We start from the raw sequence: 12,058 nt of genomic DNA, 5'->3' as shown, positions 1-12,058 counted from the left end.
CTAGGGGTAGGGCTTCCTGAGAGCTAGACTGCAGGGATTGTTATTGCCTTCCTGGGTCTAGCCACTCAGTGGAGCTACAGGGCTTCAGGCTGGTGCTGGGAAATGTCTGTAGAAAGTCCTGTGATGTGATTGGTTTTCAGGTCTCCCAGCCATGGATACCAGCAACTGCTCCAGTGGAAGTGGCAGGGGAGTGAAGTGGACTCTGTGAGAGTCCTTGTTTATAGTTTTATAGTTTTGTTTAGTGCACTGGTTTTCTCAAATACTGGTTATACTAGCAGAGAAGTCATCATGTGAACTGACTCAGGACCTCTGGTTGGCCAGGGTGCTGCAGGCAGTGGAATTAGCTATTGTTTTCTCCTTTTTTTGGAGCAGGGTGTTTTGTTATGAATTGCTGTAATGGCTTGAGTTCGTTGGCCTCCAGCCAAAAGGTGGTGTTTCAAGAGAGTGCCAGCTGTAGTAGTAGAAGGGGGATATAATCTTGCCCTACATTGACCAGGATGAACACTTGGGTTTCTCAGGTGATGGCTGGGGCCATATAGCTCCCAAGAGATTATGTCCTTTGTCTGCAGTTACCAGGGCAGGTAGAGAAAAACCATCAAGTTTAGGCTAATGGAGTTATGTTCCCAGGGGATTATGGCTGCCTCTGCTGTGTCATACAGGTTGCCAGCTAAGAGGGGGAAAGCTTACAGTGAGAGGCCTCACCAAGCTCCCACACAGTCAGCAAGGCAAGTCTCACTCTCATGTGTCTCCCCAATGGCACTGAGTTTGTATTCAGGCACCAGTGAGAGAGCAGAGTTGAGATCTTGCTCCAGGTTATAAGCTTCCTTGCTGACCTTTCCCCACTTCCACTGGCTGCCTTCCCTTTCCTAAGCACCTGAGTGAGATAAGGCCAGAAATAGCTTTCCTTTGGCTCTGAGGACCAAGAGTACCTACGGGGCTCTTTCCACTGTTGCTTCTACTTTTATATTTTTCTCAGCTCCCTAAATCTGCTTCAGTTCTAGGTAAGCTTAAATCCTTCTCCTGTGATTTGGATTTTCATGTTTTCCAGTGGGGATGTGTGTTCAAATGTCAACTTTTCCTCCTCTCACACTTTGGGTACTCAGTTTTTCAGTTGTCTCACAGTGTTTGCAGTGGTAAGCTGCTTCTTTCAAATGACCTAACAATTCTTTCAGATTTTTTGGTATGTTCCTGTAGTAGTTCTTGGAGCAAAAGTTCAAGTGTGAGTCTCCAGACACTGTTTTGTCTGTCTAAGTGGGAGCTGCACATTAGTCCTGTCTCATATCTGCCATTTTTAGCCATTTTCTCCACTTAGGCTCTTTCTAGAAGAGGAAATCTAAACAACCAATTACCATATGAAGATTTGTTCCACATCACCAAAATGTCAAAAATCGTAATGGTTTTTATAATTTTTGATCCATCAGATTTTGAACTTTAAATGAGTTTCACAATGGCAAGTATTGCCAAGGAAGTGGAACAATAAGAATACTCTTCCTGTCCTGATGGTGGCATATATTGGTAAAAACACTGTGGATTCCTGGGCAAGATGGCCGAATAGGAACAGCTCTGGTCTGCAGCTTCCAGTGAGACTAACAACAGAAGGTAGGCGATTTCTGCATTTCTAACTGAGGTACCTGGTTCATCTCATTGGCACTGGTTAGACAGTGGATGCAGCCCATGGAGGGCAAGCAGAGGCAGGGTGGGGCATCGCCTAACCTGGGAAGCACTAGGGGTTGGGGAACTCCCTCCTTTAGCCAAGGAAAGCCATGAGGGACCGTGCTGTGAGGGACAGTGCTATCTGACCAAGATACTATGCTTTTCTCATGGCCTTTGCAACCCACAGACCAGGAGATTCCCTTGGGTGCCTATACCACAAGGACCCTGGGTTTCAAGCACAAAACTGGGTGGCTATTTGGGTAGACACTGAGCTAGCTGCAGGAGTTTTTCTTTGTACCCCAGTGACTCTTGGAACACCAGCGAGAGAGAACCATTCACTCCCCTGGAAACGGGGTTGAAGCCAGGGAGCCAAGTGATCTTGCTCCGCGGATCCCACCCCCACAGAGCCCAGCAAGCTAAGATCCACTGGCTTGAAATTCTCGCAGCCAGCACGGCAGTCTGAAGTTGACCTGGGATGCTCAAGCTTGCTGAGGGGAGGGGCATCTGGCATTACTAAGGCTTGAGTAGGTGGTTTTCCCCTCATAGTGTAAATGAAGTCACCAGGAAGTTTGGACTGGGCAGAGCCTACTGCAGCACTGCAAAGCCACTGTAGCCAGACTGCCTCTCTAGATTTCTCTTCTTTGGGCAGGGCATCTCTGAAAGAAAGGCAGCAGCCTCAGTCAGGGGCTTATAGATAAAACTCCCATCTCCCTGAGACAGAAGAGCTGGAAGAAGGGGCAGCTGTGGGTGCAGCTTCAGCACACTTAAATGTTCCTGCCTGCCAGCTCTGCAGAGAGCAGTGGATCTCCCAGCACAGTGCTCAAGCTCTGCTTAGGGACAGACTGCCTCCTCAAGTGGGTCCCTGACCCCTGTGCCTCCCGACGGGGGGACACAACACACTCCCAACAGGGGTTGACAGACATCTCATGCAAGAGAGCTCCAGCTGGCATCAGGCGGGTGCCCCTCCAGGATGAAGCTTCTGGAGGAGGGAGCAAGCAGCAATCCTTGGTGTTCTGCACCCTCCGCTGGTGCTACCCAGGCAAACAGGGTCTGGAGTTGACCTCCAGCAAACTCCAGCAGACCCGCCAAAGAGGGGCCTGACTGTTAGAAGAAAAACTAACAAAGAGAAAGCAACAGCATCGACATCAACAAAAAGGATGACCATGAAAAAACTCCATCTGAAGGTCACCAACAGCAAAGATCAAAGGTAGATGAATCCACAAAGATGAGGAAAAACCAGCGCAAAAAGGCTGAAAATTCCAAAACCCAGAATGCCTCTTCTCCTCCAAAGGATCATGACTCCTTGCTAGCAAGGGAAGAAAACTGGACTAAGAATGAGCTTAATGAATTGACAGAAGTAGGCTTCAGAAGATGGATAATAACAAACTCCTCTGAGCTAAAGGAGCATGTTCTAAACCAATGCAAGGAAGCTAAGAATCTTGTTAAAAGGTTAGAGAAATTGCTAACTAGAGTAACCAGTTTAGAGAAGAACATAAATGACCTGATGGAGTTGAAAAACACAGCATGAGAACTTCATGAAGCATATACAAGTATCAATAGCTGAATTGATCAAGCAGAAGAAAGGATATCAGAGACTGAAGATCAACTTAATGAAATAAAGTGTGAAGACAAGATTAGAGAAAAAAGAATGAAAAGGAACAAACAAAGCCTCCAAAAATATGGGACTATGTGAAAAGACCAAACTTATGTTTCATTGGTGTACCTCAAAGTGATGAGGAGAAAGGAACCAAGTTGGAAAATACACTTCAGGATATTATCCAGGAGAACCTCACCAACCTAGCAAGACAGGCCAACATTCAAATTCAGGAAATACAGAGAACATCACTAAGATACTCCTCAAGAAAAGCAACCCCAAGACACATAATCATCAGCTTCATCAAAGTTGAAATGAAGGAAAAAATATTAAGGGCAGTAGAGATAAAGGTCAGGTTACCCACAAAGAGAAGTCCATCAGGATGAGAGTGGATTGCTCTACAGAAACTCTACAAGCCAAAAGAGAGTGGGGGCCAATATTTAACATTGTTAAAGAAAAGAATTTTCAACCCAGAATTTCATATTCAGCTAAACTAAGCTTCATGAGTGAAGGAGAAATAAAATTGTGTACAGACAAGCAAATGCTGAGGGATTTTGTCACCACCAAGCCTGCCTTACAAGAGCTCCTGAAGAAAGCACTGAACATAGAAAGGAAAAATCGGTGCCAGCCACTGCAAAAACAAACTAAAATGTATCATCAACACTATGAAGAAACTGCATCAGTTAATGGGCAAAATAACCAGCTAGCATCATGACAGGATTGAATTCACATATAACAATATCAGCTTTAAATGTAAATAGACTAAATGCCCTAATTAAAATGCACAGACTGGCAAATTGTTTAAAGAGTCAAGACCCATCACTGTGCTGTATTCAGGAGACCCATCTCACATGCAAAGGCACACATAGGCTCAAAATAAAGAGATAGAGGAATATTTACCAAGCAAATGGAAAGCAAAAAAAAAGTAGGGGTTGCAATCCTAGTCTCTGGCAAAGCAGACTTTAAACCAATGAAGATCAAAAAAGGCAAAGAAGCGTATTGTATAATGGTAAAGAGATCAATGCAACAAGAAGAGTTAACTATTGTAAATATATGTGCACCCAATATAGGAGCACCCAGATTCATAAAGAAAGTTCTTAGAGACCTACAAAGAGACTTAGAATCCCAAACAATAATAATGGGAGACTTTAATACCCTACTGTCAATATTAGACAGATTAATGAGACAGAAAATTAACAGGGATATTCAGGACTTGAACTCAGCTCTGGAACAAGTGGACCTAATAGACATCTACAGCACTCTCCACCTCAAATCAACAGAATGTATATTCTTCTCAGCACTATGTAGCACTTTTCTAAAATTGACCACATAATTGGAAGTAAAACACTCTTCAGCAAATGCAAAAGAATGGAAATCATAACAAACAATCTTTCAGACCACAGTGAAATCAAATCGGAAATCAGAATTAAGAAACTCATTCAAAACTGCACAACTACATAGAAATTGAACAACCTGCTCCTGAATGACTACTGGATAAATAACGAAATAAAGGCACAAATAAATAAGTTTTTTGAAACCAATGAGAACAAAGACATAACATACCAGAATTTCTAGGACACAGCTAAAGCAATGTTTAGAGGAAAATTTATAGCAGTAAATGCCCACAAGAGAAAGCAGGGAAGATCTAAAATTGACATCCTAACAACACAATTAAAGGAACTAGAGAAGCAAGAGCAAATAAATTCAAAAGCTAGCAGAAGACAAGAAATAGCTAAGATCAGAGCAGAACTGAAGGAGATAGAGACATCAAAAATCCTTAAAAAAAAAAATCAATGAATCCAGGAGCTGGTTTTCTGAAACCATCAACAAAATAGACAGACCACTAGCCAGACTAATAAAGAAGAAAAGAGACAAGAATCAAATAGACACAATAAAAAAATGACGAAAGAGATGTCAGCACTGATCCCACAGAAATAGAAACTACCATCAGAGAATACTGTAAACACCTCTACACAAATAAACTAGAAAATCTAGAAGAAATGGATAAATTCCTGGACATATACACACTCCCAAGACTAAACCAGGAAGAAGTCAAATCCCTGAATAGACCAAAAACAAGTTCTGAAATTGAGGCAGTAATTAATAGGCTACCAAGCAAAAAAAGCCCAGGACCAGATGGATTAATGGGTGAATTCTACCAGAGGTACAAAGAGGAGATGGTACCATTCCTACTGAAACAATTTCAAACCATAGAAAAAGAGGGGCTCCTCCCTAACTTATTTTATGAGGCTAGCATCATCCTGATACCAAAACCTGGCAGAGACACAACAAAAAAAGAAAATTTCAGGCCAATATCCCTGATGAACATCAATGCAAAAATCCTCAATAAAATGCTGGCAAACTGAAAGCAGCAGCACATTAATAAGCTTATCTACCATGATCAAGTTGGCTTCATCCATGGGATTCACAGCTGATTCAACATACACAAATCAATAAATGTAATCCATCACATAAACATAAGCAATGACAAAAACCACGATTTTCTCAATAGATGCAGAAAAGGTCTTCAATAAAATTCAACACCCCTTTATGCTAAAAACACTCAATAAACTAGGTATTGATGGAACATATCTCAAAATAATAAGAGCTATTTATGACAAACCCACAGCCAATATCATACTAAATAGGCAAAAGCTGGAAGCATTCCCTTTGAAATTGGTACAAGGCAAGGATGCCCTCTCTCACCACTCCTAATATAGTATTGGAAGTTCTAGCCAGAGCAATCAGGCAAGAAAAAGAAATAAAGGGTACTCAAATAAAAAGGGAAGAAGTCAAATGTCTCTGTTTGCAGATGACATGATCGTATATTTAGAAAACTCCATCTTCTCAGCCCCAAATCTCCTTAAGCTGATAAGCAACTTCAGCAAAGTCTCGGGATACAAAATTAATGTGCAAAAATCAGAAACATTCCTATACACCAATAATAGACAAACAAAGAGCCAAATGTGAGCAAACTCCCATTCACAACTGCTACAAAAAGAGAATAAAATACCTAGGAATACAAATGACAAGGGATATGAAGGACTTCTTCAAGGAGAACTACAAACCACTGCTCAAAAGTATAAGAGCAGACACAAACAAATAGGAAGTATTGATATCATGAAAATAGCCGTACTGCCCAAAGTAATTTATAGATTCAATGCTATCCCCATCAAGCTACCATTGACTTTCTTGACAGAATTAGAAAAAACTACTTTAAATTTCATATGGAACCAGAAAAGAGCCTGTATAGCCAAGACAATCCTAAGCAATAAGAACAAAGCTGGAGGCATTAGGCTACTTGACTTCAAACTATACTACAAGGCTACTGTAACCAAAAAAGCATGGTACTGGTACCAAAACAGACATATAGACCAATGAAACAGAACAGAGACCTCAGAAATAACACCACACATCTACAACCATCTGATCTTTAACAAACCTAACAAAAGCAAGCAATGGGGAAAGAATGCCCTATTTAATAAATAGTGTTGGGAAAACTGGCTAGCCATATGCAGAAAACTGAAACTGGACCCCTTCCTTACACCTTATGCAAAAATCAACTCAAGATGGATTAAAGATTTAAATGTCAGACTCAAAACCACAAAAACCCTAGAAGAAAATCTAGGCAATATCATTGAGAACATAGGTATGGGCAAAACTTCATGACTAAAACACCACAAGCAATGGCAACAAGAGCCAAAATTGACAAATGGGATCTAATTAAACTAAAGAGCATCTGCACAACAAAAGAAACTATCCTCAGACTGAATAAGAAACATACAGAATGGGAGAAAATTTTTGCAATCTGTCCATCTGACAAAGGGCTAATAGCCAGAATCTACAAAAAACTTAAACAAATTTGTAAGAAAAAAACAACCCCATCAAAAAGTAGGCAAAGGATATGAACAGACACTTTTCAAAAGAAGATATTTAGGAGGCCAACAAACATGAAAAAAAGCTCATCATTACTGGTCATTAGAGAAATGTAAATAAAAACCACAATGAGATACCATGTCACGCCAGTTAGAATGGTGATTATTAAAAAGTCAGGAAACAACAGATGCTGGAGAGGATGTGGAGAAATAGGAATGCTTTTACACTGTTGGTGGGAGTGTACATTAGTTCAACCATTGTGAAAGACAGTGTGGTTTTCCTCTAAACTCTAGAACTAGAAATACCATTTGACCCAGCAATCCCATTACTGGGTATATACCCAAAGGATTATAAATCATTCTACTATAAAGACACATGCACATGTATGTTTATTGCAGTACTGTTCGCAATAACAAAGACTTGGCATCAGCCCAAATGTCCATCAATGTTATACTGAATAAAGAAAATATATCACAAACACAGCATGGAATACTATGCAGCCATAAAAAGGATGAGTTTATGTCCTTTGCAGGGACATGGATGAAGCTGGAAACCATCATTTTCAGCAAACTAACACAGGAACAGAAAATCGAACACTGCATGTCCTAACTCATAAGTGGGAGTTGAACAATGAGAACTTAGGGGCTCAGTGCCAGGGGGAACATCACACACCAGGGCCTGTTGTGGAGTGGGAGGCAAGGGAAGGGATAACATTAGGAGAAATACCTAATGTAGCTGATGGGTTGATGGGTACAGCAAACCACCATGGCACATGTATACCTGTGTAACAAACCTGCAAGTTCTGCACATGTATCCCAGAACTTAAAGTATTAAAACAACCCAAAACACTGTTGAAAAAAGTTTGACATTAACTAGAAGAGTTGTACAGTTTTATAAAGCATTTTACTGTAAACATTAAGGAAGACCCAAGCTGCATCTTCAATAATTTGCTTAGACATCTCCTCTGCTAAATATCTAAATTTCATTGCTTGTAAATTTCACTTTCCACAACACATTAGAACATAAACACAATTCAGCCAAATTATTTGCTACTCTCTAAGGAGGATCACCTTTCCTCCTGTTTCAGTTAACATATTCCTCATCCATCTGAGACCTCACCGAAATGGCCTTTAACATTCCTATTTCTACCAACATTCTTTTCATGATTATTTATATATTTTCTAAGAATATGGAGCCTTTGTCTCCAGTCCTCTTCTTTTCTTTTTAAATCCTCACCAGTATAACCAGTAACAATGATATTTCTACCAACAGTCCCTTTATGACAATATCAACTTTTTTGAGCTTGCATCTCAAAACTCCTTCAGCCTACAACTATTACTCAGTTCCAAAGCCACTTCCACATTTTTGGTATCTGTTATAGCAGCATCCTACTTCATAGTATGAAAATCTTTGTCTTCTGGGGCTACCATAACAAAATGCCATAGACTGGATGGCCTAAACAACAGGAATTCATTTTCTTATGATTCTGGAGGCTAAACTCTAAAATAAAGTTCTGGCAGAGTTAGGTTTCTGGTGAGAGCTCTCTTCCTGGCTTGCAGACGGCTGGCTTCTTACTTTTTCCTCACATGGCAGAGAGAGAGAGAAAGGGAGAAAGAAAACTCTGCTGTCTATCCTTGTAAAAATATACATCCTATTGGATCATGGCCCCACCCTTGTGATCTCATTTGACTTTATCTCCTTATAGGACCTACCTTCAAATATGGTCACACTGGGATTAGAGCTTCGATATATGAATTTTGGGTAGGACACAATTCAGTTCACAGCAGGACCTGAGGCTGGAACATCTCTGGTACCATTGAGGAAACCAAGTTGCCTGTGTGATTGGAGTGGAGCAAATGAGAAAAAAAACATTAAGAGATGAAATCAGAAAGATGATAGAGGCAGATGTTAGGGCTTTAAATGTCATTGCAAGGACATTGGCTTTTATTATGGAAGAAATGAGTAGCAGTGGAGTGACATGATCTAAATTACATTTTAATAGTGAAAAGCCAATTGCTAAGTAGACTGTGGAGAAGCAGGAAGGAAACAGTGTGAGCAGGTAAGGAGGTATTATAATAATGCAGATGAGAGAAAATGGTTGCTTGAACCAGGGGTAGAGCAGTGTTGGTGGTATTAAATGATCAGATTCCAGGTGTCTTTTGAAACCAGTTAACCAAATTTGCTGAAGGGTTAGATGGGGATGTATATGAGAGACAGGGGAATCAAAAATTACTACAGATTTTATAGCAGAAGAAATTGGAGAGATGGCCTTGTCTGAACTAAAATGAGAAGAGTATATGTGAAAGTGTTTGAGGGTGAAAATTGGGGGTTAAGTTTTAGTTATATTCTAAGATGTTTGTTAGAATTCCAGTGGAGATGAGGTGTTAGATGTGCGCATATGTAATTCAGAGGAGAGTTCTGGGATCAAAATATAAATATGGAAGTTAGCAACATGCAGACGGTATTTAAAGTTTTGGGATTAGGAGAGAGAATATAGATAAAATAGAAGAGTCCGAAGACTTCACCCTGGATTATACCACCACTAAGATAGGCTCTTTCCTGTGTACAAAAGAGGACATGTACAAAAATATTTATAGCAGCATTGTTTATAGTAGCAAAGAACCAAAGATTACTCACATGTCTGTTAATGGTAGAATGGAAAATATAGATTGTGGATTACTATGGATTATTTGTATGATGGAATACTATGCAGCAGTGACAATGAATGAACTAGAGTCATGCACCAACATGGGTGATTCTCATAAACAAATGTTGAGAGAAAAGCACAAGCCACAAAAGAATACTCAAAGTGTGATTTCAATTATATGACATTCAAAACAGAGGAAAAGTTGAGCAATATTAGTAATATTATAGTTACAGGTACATTAACATTGGGCAATTTTATAAAGAATAGCAAGGAATGATGAACACACAAGTTGGAGTGAACGGTAAGAGGATGAGATTACAGAGAGTCATCTAGGGACTTTTAGAACATTGCCAGCATGATACATTGCAGTTTTGATTTTAAAAACACATGGAGAGGAGACTGTAAATAATTATACCAAAACATTGACAGTTGTATTTGGATAGTGACTTTCAGCCCAATTTCTGCTCTGTGGATTTGAATTGAGGTGAAAGTAGCAAGAGCAGAATCAATCATTTTGTTTCTTGCTTTAGTTGATCAATGTAATTTTAATCACGAATATTTCTTCATGCTTTTTAAATTTTTTTAACAATACGGATAATTCAGATAATTGTTTCTTCCTCTTTTGGATATACATATATATTTTAAAAACACAGCATGTTGTGTTTATAATGGTATGAACTTAAAAATAAATTAATGCATTTTGTTTCCTTTTTCAAAGGTAGAACAATCTATTGAGAAGACTTTTAGAATGTCTTGATATGTTATTTTAAGCCAGAAAAGCATACTCTTTCTTTTGAAAGCATGACAGCAACACCATACTTCAAATTCCACAGCATACCAGTAGATCTGACCATGGCATGCCTGGGTCTGAAGCCAGCTTTAGAGTTAGGACTCAGCAGCTTAGCATTCAGACAGCTGCCCACTTAGTCTAGCGAGAAAGCCTTGGCTCGGCTATGACTCCAAACACACATGTCAATACTCCCTAATAATGGAATAAGTTTTTTCTGTGTTCTAGGCCATCTAAGATTGTAAGGTCCTGGATTAGACATGAAAAAAATGACTTGGTGGAGAAAATAATTGATGTATGAATATCCTCCGATTCTCCTCCTTCTCTTGTCATGTGGCCTCGGGTAGTTCGTCCTTGGGCCTTTGTGCAGAATTCAGTTAACCGGGAAGGGAGAGGCAAAGAAGTTACATAAACTTTTTTTTTTTTTTTAACTTAAATTGGATAGAGTGAAAACATTTCTTCAGGATAAAAAGAGACTAGATCCAAGGAAAGAAGGAAGAAAGAGAAAGGAAGAGACTCAATAAGGACCGCATTTCAGGGATAATGTTTTAGGAATTTTTGGAGTAGAGGTGAGGAGAAAGCACTTTGTACTATGTAAAAAATTAAGAGAAGGATGTGGTAAAGGATAATTTAAATTTTTGCTGTACATTATAAATATAATGACTCAGGCATTTTTGAGAGACAACAGTAAAGAATTTTAATTAATTGACGTTTGGTCATTGAATTTGGATTAAATTCTAAATCTAAAAGAAATGAATTCCAAAAGAAGTGAATCTTTTGAATGGGATATTGTGTAAAAGCAATCCTTAAAGAAGGTGGGATGACAAATGTCCCCATTTTATTCTAGCTGGAATCACTGTACCTGCCTTGAGTGTATTTGATACTTCCATCTTCAAGAGAGTTAGTAAATATATCTGTTTACTCTGATATTCCCTAAACATAAGGAGATTGAAATAGGCCTATGGGGGTAAGCCAGAACAGGTAGAAGAGTTTTTGTTTTCTATCCTTCCTTGCACTAGAAGCTCTGTCTTTATCAAGTCCTTGATTTCTGAGTATAGCAAAGAGGCAAGAGGTCAGTATGTTTTCTCCTAATTAACACATGACTGATGAGACATTGCTGCTGTCAGAAAAATAGATTCAACTGAGAAAAGAAGCAGCAGTTCAAGGGGCAGAACTTAAGTGCCTGGGAATGAGAAGCTGACTCAGATGCTTCTCTTCTGTCATTATCCCTATGTGACTTTGAGGTTGGTTAGGAATACAGATAAAAGTAAAAAGAGCATGATGTCTTGGAGGCTGGCCTCTTGCAGTGAGCTATGTTCTTCTGTGATTGTAGAGTCAAGCACTCCTATTTCTTGTTCCTTTCCCTAGGATTTTTCTTTTTCTTTTTTCTTTGAGACTGAGTCTCACTCCGTTGCCCATGCTGGAGAGTAGTGGCACAATCTCAACTCACTGCAACCTCCACCTCCCAGTTCAAGCAATTCTCCTGCTTCAGCCTTCTGAG

At 39.6% G+C, this 12,058-nt stretch overlaps 1 long non-coding RNA gene across 1 annotated transcript in view; it reads left to right on the top strand.

Annotated features, from left to right (window-relative positions):
* LOC135268334 (uncharacterized) overlaps positions 1-12,058 on the top strand; it is a 115,087-nt gene that overhangs the window by 63,554 nt on the left and 39,475 nt on the right. The window contains exon 2 of the long non-coding RNA XR_010336624.1: positions 1,422-1,599. This is a non-coding gene — a long non-coding RNA (uncharacterized LOC135268334). The remainder of the gene's footprint in view (positions 1-1,421; positions 1,600-12,058) is intronic.

Source organism: Aotus nancymaae, unplaced genomic scaffold (assembly GCF_030222135.1).
Source record: "Aotus nancymaae isolate 86718 unplaced genomic scaffold, 86718_ANA_hifiasm-v0.15.2.pri h1tg000040l, whole genome shotgun sequence".
NCBI lineage: Eukaryota > Metazoa > Chordata > Mammalia > Primates > Aotidae > Aotus > Aotus nancymaae.
Note: the sequence above shows the minus strand (reverse complement) of the source record. Positions and strands in the feature narration are given on the sequence as shown.